The sequence below is a fragment of the Daktulosphaira vitifoliae genome, unplaced genomic scaffold, assembly GCF_025091365.1.
Source record: "Daktulosphaira vitifoliae isolate Bord-2020 unplaced genomic scaffold, ASM2509136v1 Scaffold_2, whole genome shotgun sequence".
NCBI classification, from domain to species: Eukaryota; Metazoa; Arthropoda; class Insecta; order Hemiptera; family Phylloxeridae; genus Daktulosphaira; species Daktulosphaira vitifoliae.
Window position 1 is genome coordinate 36,417,900 of NW_026099573.1, and position 18,914 is coordinate 36,436,813.

Sequence of the window (18,914 nt, forward strand, 5' to 3'; positions counted from 1 at the left end):
TTAAACTTAAACCCAATCAAAATGTTGAAGAATTTTCTTGTTTTATTAATTTTGTTTATAAAACATTCAGTTATATAACATTAAGTAATTACTTATCTCTACCGTATTTTATTAAACACTTGCAATGGAATCGAGTAACAAGTAATTGAAAATCTTGATTTTAAATGGGTTCTATATGTCCTTGTAGTACACTACATGTCAAATAATTCTAATAGTATTTCTAATAGAAAAATGGATTTATTCGTTTGACATCACCTACATAAAGCTGTTGTAGTAAACACCTTACAACATTTTTTAAAAGAAATGCATAATAGATTCCAGGTAAATAACTGCATAAAAATCGTAAAAATAAATTAACGCTAAAAACTGAATACATTACCATAACAGAATTTCACAAAAAATGCATGTGTCTATTTGATTGCGAAAATGCGAAATTACTCAACAATTAACTTGGTACTCCTTCATTCTCATAATAATGTGTGGGCTTTACTTTTTAATAATACTCGTTTTAGCTGTAATCATTTTAAAAAATGTAATAGTTTTTTACACAAGATTTTATTTTTGTTATATTGCAGAGATCACTAGCTAATGTTTTATTTTCATTTGAAATACTATAAAATAATAATCAGTTTATGTTTTCTAAGGTATCGTCGAAGTTTAACAATGATTTATTAATTAATGGTATAATGTTTCCTGAATTTTTTTTAATTGTACGTGTTATTTTTGTCGTTTCTCTGAGCCAACAGTGTTAGTGTTTGATCATTTGAAACAGTTATTTGATCATCAATAATTTTACTTTGTTAACGATCAGAGTTCTAAAAATGAAAAATTAAAAAAAAAAACAACCGTTAAATTTGATTCAATCGCTTTTGAGAGTTAATACAGGAAGAGTTTATTTCCTCACTTAGACCAATTATAAAGAAAAACTATATTGATTATAATTTACTCAGATATTTCCGGTGACTTGCACTACCACTGAGTGAAAATCAATGTGGATATAAGAAAAATATATTTTGAATTATTTGGTGTAACTCTTATGGCTGTTTCAAACGACATTGAAGAATATGTCATCAACGTCTCATCAAACAAACTATATGAATGAGTCAATCAAATAAAGAAGATGTATAAAAATTTGTATGTAAATATACCACACCCGATAGATAACTGATGATATAATCGTATTACTCAGAAGTGATAAAAAACCCATCAGTGAGGTAACTTTTACTAATATTTGAAACATTTCATTTAAGAATATCCCGTCAAATAGAATTTATTGCATATATCTTTAGATATACATAAATAAATTATTCTTTATGTTAATTAAAAATATAAAAATTATGAGATAGATTAAATTAGTAAATTTGAATGAATTTATATATATATATATACTGGTTAATAGAGACAACTTATATTGGTAATTTTAGTTTTGTGTAAAATTACCGTTCTCTCATAATCATCAGATTCCTATTTTTCATTGTGCAATGACTCGTTTTGTGTGTTCGTCTAAATTAAAATCAATTGGTTTTTTTAAAAATATATTTAATAATATGAGAAACAATTGAAAAATAAACATCGAAATTTTAATGGAATTGCAAATGAACGATAATTTCAACATTTCTACATGCCTATAAACGGTTTAAAAATCATTTGCATAATTGAGTGTCATCTATTGCAGATTAAAATCAGCGGACATCCTTCCTGTTTGGTTAGATGGTCGTCTAACAGTAAACATCCTTCCGAGGATTTTTTTTGGGTTTCACGGCCGGATGAACAAAAGTGACGATCAAAAGAAAACACTTTGGTCGTTTACGTGTAAATATGTTAGTTACAACAGATGAGATATGTCGTCAACATCCTTGCGAAACGCCAGTCGAATATTGTTGACATAAAATCTATTAATAGAATGCTGGAAGTCATAAAATCAGAATATCCGAGTAATTATGATGCCACAACGACAATTAAAAATTGTTTTATTGTCAGTGTCATTAATCCGTTGTGAACGAAAGCTGGTTGATGTTTTTATCAGAATAGTAATGCGGTCAAATTTATTCAAGTGCGACCAAAGTGATTAGAATACTGGTAATTAAAATGTGACAGTCGATCGACGAAAACGAATGATGGTGGCCATTAAAGTTTTTTTTATCACGTTTTCAAAACGCAAACACTATATTGTTTAATAAGACATTGATAGCAACGTTAACACGAGTTTTTTGGCTGTATTCAGAACCACTACAGTAGCTTGGAAGCAATTCAGAAAACTTCTATTGATATTCTAATTAGGTTGATATCATTTTTGAGTATAGATAAGTTTTACTTCGTGTCAAAGTTCTGCTAATAGAATATGTTTACCAACACTACTAGATGAACTTGACTTGAATAAATAATCGATTTTATAACAGAAAATATTCATCGTGCATCACACAGCATAATCATTTTTAGCAATGCTACTGTTAGTTTTTACATAAGAGCTCACAGAGTAAATATGATTTATAACTGTAATCCACTTATGTCCGGCGAAATTATCGCGACGTTTTCAACGTTACTTTCTTTTCGCCGTTAGAGTTACAATGCGTAACAACAACACAATGCTCTACCATAACGATAAAAATCATTGTTTAATAGATTCGTCAAGTCTGTTTACGTACACTCGTATATTTTATCAATAAGAAAGAATCTTTTTTTTAATCTATGGATACCGCAGTAATATATTCGACCGTTAATGCACTCGTGGTTGACAAAAAGTCCTTATTTCGAAGAATATTAATCCTCGACATTTGAATAAGTAAATTCAAATCTATTTAAGATCATAATTGTAGCTGCTAAATTATGTGTTACAATTCTGAAAGGGTTGGTGAATAACTGACGATATACTTTTTTTTTAAAAGCCTTTTATTTCATTGATAAACATTTTATCGTATGATATGAGTGGTTGCAAATATGATTGGGTTAATATTGTAGAGGGGGAAATAAAATAAATAACAATATTGTTGCGTAAAATTAAAAATATATATTTTAGTTTTGAATAATATTACCCACAAGCGATAATTTCTTATTCCTCAAATATAATATTATTAAACTCAAATTAATTTTAAAAACTAATAAAAAATACATAAAAGAATGACCATGATGTACTAATTTTTATTTCTTGTTATATAAGTGATTCCGTACGATAACCACTCGATTTCTTTTAAAATAAAAATTATGTTATACAATTATTTTTGATATTTTTTAGTTTATTGATTTATTAGTTATTAGTTACTTTTTTAATTCATCCCTTATTTCTTATAAGTGTTGACTTATTTTTTTTAATAACAACATTCATGTTTATGTTTAGTAAATAAAAATTATCTTATTAAGAAAATGACTGGTTGATAACAATTTTATACTTAGGAGAGAAGAAAAGTACGATCGACAAATGACTAATATTAAATATTGTCATATTAATACTATATCACCACTCAATAATTTAAAATCGTAATAACTACTAAAGTACTGGTCCAAAAGTTGTTAACGACCAATCATTTTTTTATCTGTATGCCAGTTAATTAACATGGCATAACTGTGTGTTCTCATTTATAAAAATAAATATGTCACCCTTAGTATTAAGTAATAATGGATGAATTAAAGAAGTAATTAATTATCGAAATTTCAGATATCTATGAAACTAAAAATTATCAAAAATAATTTTCTTATCATAATAATTATTGAAAAATATCTAGAGGCTAGTATAAAAACAATTACCGTGTATATGGATTATATTTAGAATGAGAAAACCTATTTATTTACCAATATTAATAACAATTAATCTTCATTTAACTTTGTTCAATCGAGTGGCAATAAAAAAAAGTACTAACTCTTTAGATTTTAAATCTTTACTATTTTTAGAGTCTCAAAATTATAATCAAGATACAGAAAGCACAATTTAACATAAACATAATTTTCAAACATGTTCAAAATCTCGAATCTTTAATTTTAGTTGTATAAAATTATTGAGAATAGATTACATTACAACATACATACAAATTCATTGTTGTGCCCTAACGTACCTAACAGTGTAGTAAATCTAGGTAATTTTAGCTTCGATGCGAAGCTGAGAAGGTATTGGTTTTACTATGATGTGTTTTTTTTTTTTTTATTCTGTTACCACTTTTTCTCAGCTCTCACCGATCCGATTTCTTTCAATGATATGTCAAAATATCACAAATCGTATCTAGTCGAAGACATTACCCTCAAAAATTGAAAAAATTTCACTCGTTCCCCGTAAATGGGGGAAACCTCTAAAAAAATTACAAATTTAAAATCGCTAATTTTCGAAATTTTTTCAATTTTGTTTACTAAAAACTGCCGTAACTTTTTCAAATATGAACATATCAATATAATTTTTTTTTTTATAGATGCTTGATGTCCTTACCTATCATTTGGTATATTATTTTTATAAATTTAACCCTTTATCTGCCCACAGGGGGGGATTTAAAATGACAACTTTTTCACAAAAAATTAACTTTTTCAACTTAACTTTTGAAAATGTTCCGGAAGGTCTGACACTTTTATATATATCTTAAATTAAAGCTAATGTAATGTACTTTAATTTGAAAAAAAAAAATTTGACCTCTGGACTTGTCTTCATGGTGAAAACGGCTACCGAATGCTATTTTTGTGTGAAAATTCTCGATTTTATAATTTACATTTTTTACTTTAAAGTGCTATAACTTTTAAAAAAATGTATGGATCAATACAATTTTTTCATGAGAAGTAGTATTTATATACATCTTTCATTCGACATACTTTATCTTAATCAAGATATTAATAAGGAACTAGCAGATAATGTAGCTTTTGGAATAATACACCATTTTTTTTTAAATTAAACACAATCTAAAGAATTGCATCGAAGCGTTTATTTTTGATAGTGATTTTAATCACTGTCAGATATCATTATACTTGATCCAACTATACCATGGCATCACTGTGCCGCGACCCCCCTGTGCTGGGTTTTTTTTTCTATGAACTAATCTAGAAGTTATAATATGTATTTTTTCTTAAACAAAATTTGAAGTTTAAACGTTCTCCTCATAATTGAATGTAAATATAGTTAAGCATTTATTTAGTATTGATATTTAATTCCATACCCATAGAAAGCGCAAACATACATGCAAAAATCAAGTAAGTCATCAACTATTTTTTTTTCATTTGTTGTTCTGATGATTTTAAAATAAATTTAATGGCATTATGTACAAGCTTTAATCACTTCCTCGACTTTCTCAGTAATTTCATATTTTATGATGTTACGTCGCCATAATGAGTCTGGACTTGTCTATAAATCCAAAATCGTGCATATATTGATAACAGGTTTTACTAATTTTTTACAAACAGTATTTATATGTTAAAAAAATTAGTAAATGTTTTATGCTGTAGTTATTGTCTATAACACTAAGAAAATATTATATGCCCAATTTAAAAGGAATTTTAGAATTTTATTTTTGAACAATTGTTAAAGTCCATTTTGAATAGTATTAACGTTTTGTCATGTTTGTCAAGAATCTTCTTCGTACGGTTATTGTACCAGTTTTTTTATTAAATGGCACATAGTCGCAATAAAGTTACACAATAAATATTGATTAATACAATATTACTAAATATTCAGTTAAAAAATTGTTTTGACCATAATTCTATAAAAGTTTCCCGCTATGTAATGGAATTTTACGTTTTACATAACAACGCGTCATGATTGCCATTAAAAATTTTTTTAAGTGTTTTAACTCATCTAGTCATAGAATATGTGAATAACAGTCAAATATTCCCTGGAGATAATTAAGGTATTCAAGGAACACTAGAAAGATGAAACAAGTTTAGTGGTCAGTTATAGTATTTAGTTTATTATCAAAGCCTAAGGTATTCCCAAGACATTTGGTATTATGAGGTTTACGGATCTAATAAATGGGATTTATTCAAAACCTTAAACAGTCGCTTAATATTTAATGAGTTTTTCAAGTAAAAAAAAAAAAGTATTATAACTATTAATGATTTACTAAATTAATTTCTATTATTCATTCTCATAATGTGCCACTTATATTAGTCAGTAGGTCAGCATTTAACATATGAAATCAATTATCTGTCAAATTTGATTATAATAATAATAACAACTAAAATATTCAATATAGCATATTCAATTTCATAAATTTATTAGATTATTATGTTTTAATTGGGTTTTTTTTTTCATAATAATATATGTGATATATTTTTAATATGTAAAATAAATCCATATAAATTAAAAATATATTTTATAGTAAGCTCCATCAACGTACAATCTTAATGTATTATTAAATACTATAAGGTTAGTAATTAAAAAAAAAAAAATCAGTATAATACTTCATTATTTAATATATTATACAGATTTATTAAATGGAGTATCTAGGTAAAAATTTGAGAGATCTACATAGACATATAGTGGAATAATTACTGTTAGTAATTAACTTTCTTCTATACAAAAAATGCACGTTAAATGGTGTGAAATTCTCAAAAGTATTTATTTTTTTACATAACTATATAGTTTATACTTATGATAGTGATTTTAATCACTGTCAGATTAAATCTATACTGGACCCAACTATGCAATGTCTCCACTATGCCGCGACCCCACTGTGCTACCGTTTTTTATAAATCATTTATTCATTAAAAATATATTTAGTCAAAAAATTATAAACTGGCTGAGTTAATTTTACAAATGAAATTTAGTTTATCAGTGCAAGTATTTTTTTAATAAACATATGTCAACAAAATATTTTACGTCTAAGTTTAACGAAAAAATAAATCGAAAATATAATAGTTTGCAAATAGCATTCAGAAGTATATTTAACAAAAATTATTATTATGTTTACAATGATACCTTAAATACTACTCAAAAATTAAAGATATCTTTCTGTCTTTTGTACAGCATCTTATCAGATATATTTTAATTGTTTTAAACAACCCAACCGAAAAAAATCAAGTAATTCAAGTAAAATTCAATTTCAAATTCATCTTATCGTAAGCTAATCTTTAAAATATTTCTGGTGCGTTTTTTAGTGTATGATGTTTATAATTTCTTGAATTTCATTTGGAATATTGAGATTGTTTTAGAATAAGAACACTTGAACATATTGTATAATATAAAAATAGTGTATATATATATTTTAAAAAAATCACAATATATAAATAAAATACACATCTAGTTGTTATCATAACAATACGAAAAGAAAATAAGGGAATGCATTGATTTTTAGGATTGTATTTTTACTTTTTCTTATTCCCGTGAAAGATATTGGAAATGTATGTATTTTTTGAAATTCTTTTAAATTAATTTTATTATTTAATTATAATGTTTTATTTTATTGTTAACATCAACCAATAATTTTTATTCAGTATTCTTATTGTGTACACTAGTTTGATATTTCATAAAAAGAGTGAACGGTCAGTTAATGTGCTTTATGTTATTATGATGGACAGAGACTTTAACGGCCGGCACCGTCATAGAAAATTGGTTTATAGGCTTACGTGAGTGTACGGCATATTACAAGTTTTATATTAAATATTGATATTAATATTGAAAGTTACTATATATTAATTTTAAAAATATTGTAGCTTTAGTATAACTTAAAATAAAAATAAAGATGATTATCCCTTCCATTTTTTTTATTTAATAGGTAATTATTTGGTTTTTTTGACAACACAATCTTCCATTAAAATAAACAAATCTACTAAAAAGATTATAAGTATCAATTCTTTTTATCGTGGAATATAATTTTTCGGCAATAATTAATAGAAATTAAAATAAAAATCATTTTTCATAAATATTAGTTTTTGGTATTATAGTGTTATCGTTTGATATTAAATAAGAGGGAGATTTAAAAGAATAACATTTGCTAAGAAAAAATGTGTTAAACCATAAACCATAGATTAAATACATTTTTTAAAAAACCGAGTACTACAAATTTATATTATTTATCAATTTGTTTAAGTTTAAAGGCTGACTAAATAACTCAAATTTGTTAAATATATTGTACAAAATAATTTTTGCATCGTGCATGTATGTAATGAATTCTCATAGGAGTTTAAATTGTTAGCAGTGTGGCTAGACTCAATTTTAATTGTGAAATAGCAAACGTTGATAAAAACTGTGATAATTGTAATAGCAATAATAATCAGTGTGTTATTACGATATGTTCATCGAGCAAAATATTACTTCTGACGGTGAAGTATAATTTTAAGAAATTCGTTTCCTGAGTAATTACATTGAGAAAACTCATCGTTTATTTCACATAATAATACAATAGCCGCAATGCCACGCACGTAAAACAAATAACTAAACTGAACAGTTTATCTTTCTGGGAAAGTAATTATAATTAGTACTATAGCAAAAATACAGTAACATAAGGACTATTTTTTTAATAATTGATGATGTAAGAGTATATCAAAATATTTATAAATAAACTACAATATTTGCTAAGTTAATTTGATAACAATTTTATTATTATCAGCAAGGCACTATAGTGTTGTTGTTTTTTTTTTAACTTTCCTCTGGTTTCATTCTTAGGTAGAATACCTAAGAATATATAAAATATAATATAAAAAATATTATTAGAATAATAATATTTTTTATCAATATTTAATTTTTTGATTTTTGATTTTTGAGGTGAATATTTCAAAACGAACTTTTTAAAATTATGCGATTATCTTCGTAAATTAGTTCATAGAATTTGTGGAATATTCGTTAACTCCATACATTTATATAATTAAAAATAAAATGTATGTCTATTTTTCCGTATTTATATTTTTTGCAAAAAATTTGAGTGAACAATGATAAACTAAATTGTAGTCGGTAGTTTTTTAAACTAACATTCCACCATATTGGAAAGGCTAAAAACGTCCCTGTCACTGTGTAGAAGCTTTAACCAACTTTGTATTACTTAGTTGCTCACTGCGCTCGCAATTTACCTCATTTACATCACATTTAAATGACATAAGTTATAACTAATAATTATTAAATAAAATTTAAAACTAACTTTAGGTTAGGTATAAAGGTAATAATGTTATTTTTATTTGTTACATTTAAATTGATATTTAATAAAAAAAATTACTAGAAATATTTATTTAATTTTAAGTAGATTTATAAATATTCATTACCTATTTTAGATTTTAAATTTATAGTTACAGTAAATTTATTTTATTTTCGTTTTCAATGACTGCTTTCATTTCCACAATAGGAAATTATTTTAAATTCTAATCCAATACAAAAATAATTCACACCTGAATTGAGTTTTATTTTTATCATAATGTACAAAATTAAAAATAGGAGAAAATAAATATTGTAAAAGCAAAGAACTCAACAGTAATTTTCTGCGCTTTTTTTAATAAAACAAATGTATTTATAACATTCTTTAAGTCAATTTTTTGTTCTATATTATGCTCAATACTCAATATAGCCAATTTTGATAGGCAGACTTCAGTCATAGTTGAGCAAAGATATGTTTTAAGAAGTTTAAGCCGACTGAAACTTCTTTCCGCGGTTGCATTGCTGACTGGAAGTGTATAAAATATTTTATACAATATATATAAATTTGAATATGAAGAAACGATGTCTCGAGATATCATAAACTTTAATACTTTATTTAATTTTAAAGGTTCAGTTTCATCATAAACTTGATGATTAATTAGACAAAACGAACGATATTCAGCTTCTATATCCATTTCATCTATGTCAAGTTCAAAAAATTTTGATAAATGTTTAATACAAACAAGATTTCATCTATGTTTTCTATAGACATTTTCTTTGAATTAAGTACTTCGATCTTTTTAACGATGTTAAAGAAATATTAAAATTGGGTTTTCAACGTATTTGTAAATGAATCCAAAATAACAAAATATGTATTATATTTAAAATTTTCATCAGCAGACTCTGTAATATTTTCCAAATTACTTTCGCCGTGCATTTTTTCTTTGTTCTTTTACGTTCTTGTTCAAAGTCATTTTTTCCTCCAAACTGTTTACATAATTCATTTCATTAAATTTATATTTAAAAAATGTCCTTCATTTCTAAAAGATGTAACATCTAAAAAACATGTTGAAATGGGTCTGATGAGTAATCATAGCGTATATCAATTAACTTGGAATACAAAACATCATCATGAGCAAGTACAATTTGTTTATTAGTTTGAGAAGAACAACAATTGTCCATTTGGTGTACATTATTATTCAAATCTATTAAGTCTTTTGGTTCATAATTTGAATCTTCTGTTTTTTGAGATGTTTGAATTAATAATTCGTCTTTTATGAAAAGAGCTGAAGGTAGAATGTCATGATTTGTTAAAAAGTAGTATGTACATAAACAATTAAGAAATACAAATTTGTATTTATGATTTAAAGGTCATAAAGATTTAACTATGATAAAATAGAGGTGAAATGATAAGTAATTTTTATTTAAAATATAATTACACTAATCAACACGTATTTCGTAACATTAATGAAACTATATGATTCCAAATGTTTTTTTTGTGCTGATTTCAAATCTGTCTTTAAAATTTTACCATCACGTCTAGTTTTTGAGATATTTACAAATTTCTAAAATCACTAAAAATTAACGTATAACAGAGAATTAAAAATAGAAAAAAAATTGTTTTCTTCATTTAACTCTTGGTATGTTTTTTATGATGTTATAAAAGTTTCATATAAAATTTCAGACAAATCCGTCAAGTTTAGCCAATTTAATAGTACTTTAAAGGCAATTTTACAAAAATTAATACTAAAACTTTTACTGTAACTTTAAAAAAAAAAAAAACATTTGAGATTCAGACTGCTCTTTAGGAGTGTTGTTAAATTTTTATTTTATAGAATTCATTAATTTTTCATTGATGTATATTAGTGAAGATATTAATTCTTTATCATCAAATTACATTAGGTCCTAACTATGCAACCAAATCAGCTTCTCAGTCTATAAATTTGCTAACTACGGATCAACAAATAATAAGTTAAGTACAGTCGAAATTTAGCATCTTGAATTTAAGATACATTTTTTTAGATTATACTCTTATGAGTATAAAAAAAAAATATTTGGTCAAATAAGACTTGCGTACATAGAGAACAGATGAAAAACTACAGCATACTAAAAAAGTGCTTCTCAGCTTCGCAACAATGCTAAAACAGTTTTAACAAAATATTTTAAATTTTAGGACTTGAGTTTGTGATGTTTAAAATACATAAAAAAAGTAAAATCAAGATTTAGCATGGTAAAATTGATGCAGTTTAGTTTCGATGCGAAGCTAAGATATTGGTTTTACTAAGATGTGTTTATTTTTTTTTTTTTGTGTCTGTTACCACTTTTTCTCAGCTCTCACCGATCCGATTTCTTTCAATGATATGTCAAAAGATCACAAATCATATCTAGTCGAATAAATTNTACTAAGATGTGTTTATTTTTTTTTTTTTGTGTCTGTTACCACTTATTCTCAGCTCTCACCGATCCGATTTCTTTCAATGATATGTCAAAAGATCACAAATCGTATCTAGTTGAATAAATTACCCTCAAAAATCGAAAAAATTTCCCTCGTTCTCCGTAAATAGGGGAAACCTCCAAAAAAAATACAAATTTAAAAATCGCTAATTTTTTTAATTTTATCAATTTTTTTTACTAAAAACTGCCGTAACTATTTCAAAAATGAACATATCAATATAATTTTTTTTTATAGATGCATGATGTCATTACCTATCATTTGGTATATTTTTTTTATAAATCTGACTTTTTACCTGCCTACAGGAGGGAATTCAAAATGACAACTTTTTACAANGGGGGGATTTAAAATGACAACTTTTTCACAAAAAATTTACTTTTTCAACTTAACTTTTGAAAATGCTCCGGAAGGTCTGACACTTTTATATATATCTTAAATTAAAGCTAATGTAATATACTTTATTATGGTAAAAAAAAATTGCGTACTTTATTTTGTCTTCAGGGTGAAATTGGCTACCAAATGCTATTATTGTGTGAAAATTCTCGATTTTATTTTTTTATTTTTAACTTTATAATGCTATAACATATTGAAAAGTGTATGGATCAACATAATTTTTTTATGAGAAATAATATTTTTTAATAATCCCTCTTTCATTCGATATACTTTATCTGAATCAGGATATTAATAACGAACTAGCAGATCATGTAGCTTTTGGTATAATGCATCAATTTTTTAAAATTAAACACTACCTACAGATTTGCAATGAAGCGTTTTTTATGATACTGATTTTAATAATTGTTAAATATTTGTATAGATTTTCTTCTTAGAGTACATTGTATTAGTTTTAATTTGATGTAGGTTTAAAAAAGGCAAGTTTTTTGAAATATTATAGAATTAAGCAAGTAATAAGGATTACAAATTTATATCGAAAATTAAATATTTTTCTTTATTTTACAAAGTTTAAACATCATAATGCAGATATTTATAAAATTTCAAATGGGTATTTTTTCAATTGCGTATAACTTTTACATTTTTTAAATAATATAAAAAAAAAAATGTGTAATTTTCTTTGTCTTATTTGAGTATAATATTTAATAATCGTCATTTTTCAAGTTTTCCTTATAATTAAAAAAAATATTAGACTATTCATCATGTATGTGTGAACAACTGAATTAGAGAACTGTAAACAAAATAATATTTTAGTAATAATAGCTACATTTTATAATCTCGAAATATAGTAGCATTTAATACAAACATAAATGTAAAAATCAATCTGGCTGATGACTTCTATACAATAAATTACTCTTCATCTATGTATATAGGAATATAGGTCAATCATTTACACATGATAAAATAAGCATATTTTTCTTACATAGAATATAACACTTGTAAAGTATTTACATAAAAAAAAATGAATATTTTAAATCATATTAAATATTAAATTTAAATATATATAAAGAAAAAAATTAAAAACAGTTCATAATTTTAATAAACCTAAATCAAAAATAGGTGTCAACATTTTTATGAACTTTTAATAAAAATTAAAAAAATGGTAAGTATACTTTTTTATGAGCAATACTTTGCTTACTACTAAAATGTCACTTAAATTCTATTATTTTTGCATAAGTAACTGAGAGTCAGTATTGAAGTTAATATTCATTTGATATTTAGGAATTTGGCTATAGTTAATAGCTATTAAAAAAATACCTAGTAAAGTCGAGACTTTATATAGTTCAGATATAGTAAATAACAGTATTAATTAAAATTCGATAATTATTAACATTAGTAATATAAATGGCTTCGATGCAAAAGAAAATAGTTTTGTGTAATTTTTAGAGAAGGAAATAATTTATTATTTTGAGTGGGGTACTTCTTTTAAATAGTCGTATAGATACGACTATTTATAGTCAATACTTGATGAAAAAAACAACTTAGAAAATATTTCATGAATAAAAAATTAAGTTTTAGATTTCATGGTTATTGACTTTGTGGCTGATTTCTAGGGCTCGAAATTATTTGCATTTATAAATTTTGTTAAGTTATTCCGAACACACTATCAGCAAGTACAAATTTTTATAAACTTACTTGAATACTTATTCATATGTTGTTACATACGAGAAATAAACTCGTAGGTTAATATTTTGGGGTGATTAGATAGATTGATCTCTCTTTGAATGAAAAATATTTCGGCGCTATTATAAAATTCTTCGATAAAGTTGCACAAATTTGGTACCCTTCAAACAAAATTTATTAACTCATAAATTTATTATTAAAAATAATTATTAAAATTTTGATTTCTTACAAAAGACATATCACTAAGACAGAACTAATTCAGGTTCTTTTGGAGTATATGTATTGAGAAGTATTGGTTATAAGTAGTATAGTCAAAGTTAGGAAATTATTTTACATATAACCATTGAATATCCAATATTAAATAATAAAATAAAATAACACGATTTTTGACTTTAGAGGTCAATTACTCATAAAAAACAAATCGTTGGGATGTCTTTCTGTTTTTATTCAGATAGTACATTAAATAAGTAACAATTAAGTTTTGAATTATGTAAATGTTCCGTTGCTATACAAAACTTCAAAGTCGTCCGTTTTTACAGAAAATTATGAGATTAATGTCTTTAATGAATCATTTTAACATTTGAATCAGCTTAAATTACCAATTTTATCAAAAAACAAATGAGTCAAACGTTTATCGATTCAGTAAAAATCATTGCCCGTGGCAATGATTTATTTGCAATTTTTCGTAATTATTTTTAAGTTAGGATTTTGTTTTTGAATAATACACCAATTTCTTAAAATTAAAAACTATCTATAGTATTGCATCGAAGCGTTTCTTGTGATAGTGATTTTAATCACTGTCGGATATCATCTATACTAGTCCCAACTATGCTGTGCCGCGACCCCAATGTGCTACCATTTTTTTTTTTTACTATCATAACAATTTCTTTTTCATTTTTATAGAGTGTACTCGTTTCATCAATCATGTTTGTGACGTTTTGCGTTGTATCCACTTATGGTAACAAATATTATGTTTTATATAGTTTTAGTTTAATGTTAAATTATAGTAATATATCATAGGTCTTTATGATATAACTTCGAATGGAATAAGTTCCACAAGTATAGATGAATAGATGTCAAACTTAAATATAAATATATTCAAAAATGTTTAAATTATAACAGAGTTGAAAATTATCTTGATTTGGTATACCAATATATTATTACATATAATGTAATAAATATAATATAAATAAAGATGTTTCACTATCATTCTATATACATATGCATGAAGTATTAAATTTGATGTTTTATGAATAGCTACAAAAATAGCTTATTGTATTAAAGTACATTGTGTTCATCTACAACAATAGAACTTAATAAAAGAGTGAAAACATACTTTAATTAAGATATTGAAATCTGTATCATTAAAATGTGTTTTAAACATATAAATACGTAACACAATCATAACCTAGAAACTGGAGATCAATATACAGAATGATTTTTTTTCTTAACCCAATCCACTATTGAGAGAATAAAAATAATTTTGATATATTTTTTATTTTGCTATTTTTAAGTCTTGTTCTCATGTTATTAGTTATGTAATACTTTTTAAGTTTATGCCTTATGTATATTAAAGGCAGAAGTGTCGTGGAGCGTATACGCGGGTATCCGGCGTATACCCACTTCTTTGTTTTTCTGTTATTGCGTATACTTATAAAATCATGAGTGATACGCGGGTATACGGCGTATACCCACTGTTAGTTTTCTTATTAGTGCATATACGTATTTATAAAATAGTTAAAGAGTATAGACTAAAGAATAAAATAAAAAGTAATATGTGGGTATCGAATATAGGTACGTTTGTCATAAAACATAAATTTTGAATAATTCTTATCAGTTTGTTTAATCTCTACAGTCATACCACATATAAACATATATCTGAAGTTATAAACACACAAATATGGCTTGAGACTATTATCATTTTAAAAATAGAATATAAATGTAAAACAAAACACTGTCAAAGTGTATAAATAAATATCAATAAAATAAATAGGATAATGTTTATCATTTCACGAAAATTTTATTGACATTTGACAAAATTTAAAACATCGACAAGAAATTAACGATATAGCACATACTAAGTTGAAACTGAAAGTTATTGGGTTAACCTATAGCTGTTGAAATTGGTAATTTGTATTTTTCCGTAATAAACCGTTTACCAACCAATCTAGTATTTAATATATTACCTATAATGAATTAAGATAGTACTAACATGTACCTATTCACGTTTATTTCATTTATGTTTTAACGATTTGAAAACAATGATTGTAAGATTATTTTATTACTGCATAAAGTTTATTGTTTATTTATAAAAAATATAACAGTATCTAATAATATATTTATCGATTGTATGATTATGAAATTTAATTTATGTAAGAACTTAGAAGTGTCAGTAAAAATATTCGAGTAATAGTTTGGAAGTTGGAAGGAGCAACTGGGAGGGTTAAGAGTTTTAGTTGCATTATGTAATAATTAGAAAATACATATACAGTTAAAACATCACAATATTTGTATTCCGTCCCCCAAAACTATGTTATAGTTAAGGCCTTTAAAAAGTAGTGTGGGGGTGAAATTCCCCACGTTTCCTCATTTAGGTTTTTAACTTATCTATTGATCAAATTACGACTATATCACTGTTGATAATGTGAAATATTGTATGTAGAAAATATAAAGTGCAATGGGGGGTGTGGGGGGCAAAGCCCCCCACGTTATTCTCTATTCATTATATAGGCGTATACCCATAAACATTTTTAGGACTACACCACTGATTAAAGGTCTTCCATTTATTTTTGAAATGGTAACATATTTTAATTTAATAAAATGTTTGAGGTTATATTTTAATAGTAAATAGTGTTAGAAATTTTATAATTCTGCGTATCTGCAAATATCGACGATATAAGAATAAACAAGTATCTACATGTATTTCTAATTCCTCGTTTATTATACATGAATATTGACTCAAAAATTTGAAACTTAAAAATTAAAAAGTTTTATATTTAATAAACAAATAAAGTTATATTTAAAATTAAATTGAATTTATTATTCAATAATACTTGAAATATAGAAAGTATGACATAGGTAAAATTATTTTTATTTTGTGAGTTATAATGAAAAAATCACTATGTATATTAAAATCTATATTACCGTAAAATGCTTTAGGGTGACTCATTTTTAAATTAGATGTATTTCCATTAATTAACGCCTGTATAAACAAAACATTTCGNCATTTTTAAATTAGATGTATTTCCATTAATTAACGCCTGTATAAACAAAACATTTCGATAAATGTTTTTTTTGACATACATTCCGTTTTTAACTAAAAAAAAATTTTAAATTATTAATCTTTTTACTAAAGAACTACTATCAATAACCTTTTTTTTGAGCTGGGTAAATTTTTATTTTTGATACTGAATGTTGTATTTAATAATACTTAAGCTAAGGAACTAAACATTTAACAAAAAATTAAAATACACTCTTTGTTGATAGTTTTAAAAATTGAGTTTGACAAAAATTGAGTTATGGAATGTTTATGCAATTTTATTATTTTTTCTCTGATGAGTTTTTTGCCATTAATTCCAAATACGCCCTTAGTTTTCCTTCATCATCAATATTTTGTTGGGTGGAAAGAATATTCCACGACTTAAATAATCTAGGGATATTGTTGTCAACGCTTTTAGTGTTTCTAATTTTATTCTGATAAGTATTGAGCATTACATGATTGTTATTTTAAGATGGGACACGAATCATTAAATGTACATATATGCTATCAATAAGAAATTGAGTACAGTAGTGTAAATACTATGACAGATAAATTATTTGTTTATATATAAAAGGTGTAAAATAAACATTATAAATTTTTCATAGTGCAAAGCATTCGGCATATTACAATAGTTTAGTCATTAAAGTTCATTACAGTATTTACAACACAGATTCGTCTTGAATATTTAATATTAATTTATTAACAATATTGTTTAGTAATTATTCATAATTATGGAACTTTGATTAAGAAAACTAGCTTTATTAATTTTTAAATCATTTTAATAAGTACTAATTAAAAATAAATTTGATATCATTCTGCTTCAATTGGGAAAAATGTACATTATTATTACAAATATCACGTTAATGTATATAGCAAAACTGAAACATTTTACTTTATAAAAAAATCATATTTAAATATATACTTAATGGCAAAAGTAAACGTTACCAAAAAATATTTCGAAAGAAACCAAAGAACTATTGTTTACTCACTTAAATTAAAATTTACTAGATAGACTCCAATTTAAATAATAAAAACTTTTTCTACCTTTGTTATAGTAAAAGTTTGTATAACATTGGTAGATCTAATTTTCTCATTTATCTCTCGTCCAGTCGTCCATTATTATAATATTAAATGTATAAATTATTAGTAATTTTAATATTATGTTTAATATTTAATTAAACACAGTTATTAATAAGATATTATTTATATTAGTATACAGTTAAATACTCTAATTAAAACAATTATTTATTGATTTCAAATTAAATTTCTCAATGATATTAATACAATGAATGCAATATCGTCAATTTTCGGTGTCGTATGATTTGTCCTTGACGTTAAGCTTCCGCGGAAAATAAATATCGATGAGCTCTGAGCGGTCCGGACAACAATAGCACAATAAGAGCCATTCTTAACCTCCAAACAGTTTTTTCACTCGGTACAATCACCTTAGAATATATTTCTCCTTCACAAACGAAAAGCGCAATTTCAACACAGACAAATCCTAATACCATTTAAGTATAATAGCTATCGCTTTATGCCATTTTCCCGCTATAATGGTTTCATTGGTTTTACAACCGAATTATAGATTATTTTAACCACTACTTTATGGCTATATGATCTTTATTGTGCGGTTGCTTTAACCGAACACGTCGGTAAATACTTCCAACCGAATTGAATCGGTTATTTTAACTAAACGTACTTAATAGAATTGCCAACTGAAATGGTTAGTTTTATTATAGTATTGCAGCCATACAATTTTTAATCGTTTACCATTACTAAAATTATTTTTTTCCGTGTACAGATAAGAAAAAATGTATAGTAAAATTAATAATTTTTTCAATTCTTTATTAGCTTAGCATTGTAGCTAATTAAGATAATAAATGGAATTTTGGTTCATTATTTATATTTAAATGGTTGAAGAGGATGAATAAACAACTTTTCATTTAATCGAAAGTTTTAAAGATAAAATCTTGAACATTTTAAAAATAGCTTGAAAATTATTGTGAAATGAAAATAGTAATCAATTATTTATAATGACTAATATTCTTTGTTTTTATGTAGGAGATAATGATACAGGAATCACTGGTAAGTACACATTTTTT

At 24.9% G+C, this 18,914-nt stretch overlaps 1 protein-coding gene across 1 annotated transcript in view; it reads left to right on the forward strand.

Moving 5' to 3' along the window:
• The window catches only part of LOC126900083 (uncharacterized), a 64,209-nt gene that overhangs the window by 23,406 nt on the left and 21,889 nt on the right, over positions 1–18,914 (forward strand). Inside the window, exon 3 of the mRNA XM_050675533.1 lies at positions 18,874–18,897. The gene's annotated coding sequence lies outside the window, so the exon portion shown is untranslated. The remainder of the gene's footprint in view (positions 1–18,873; positions 18,898–18,914) is intronic.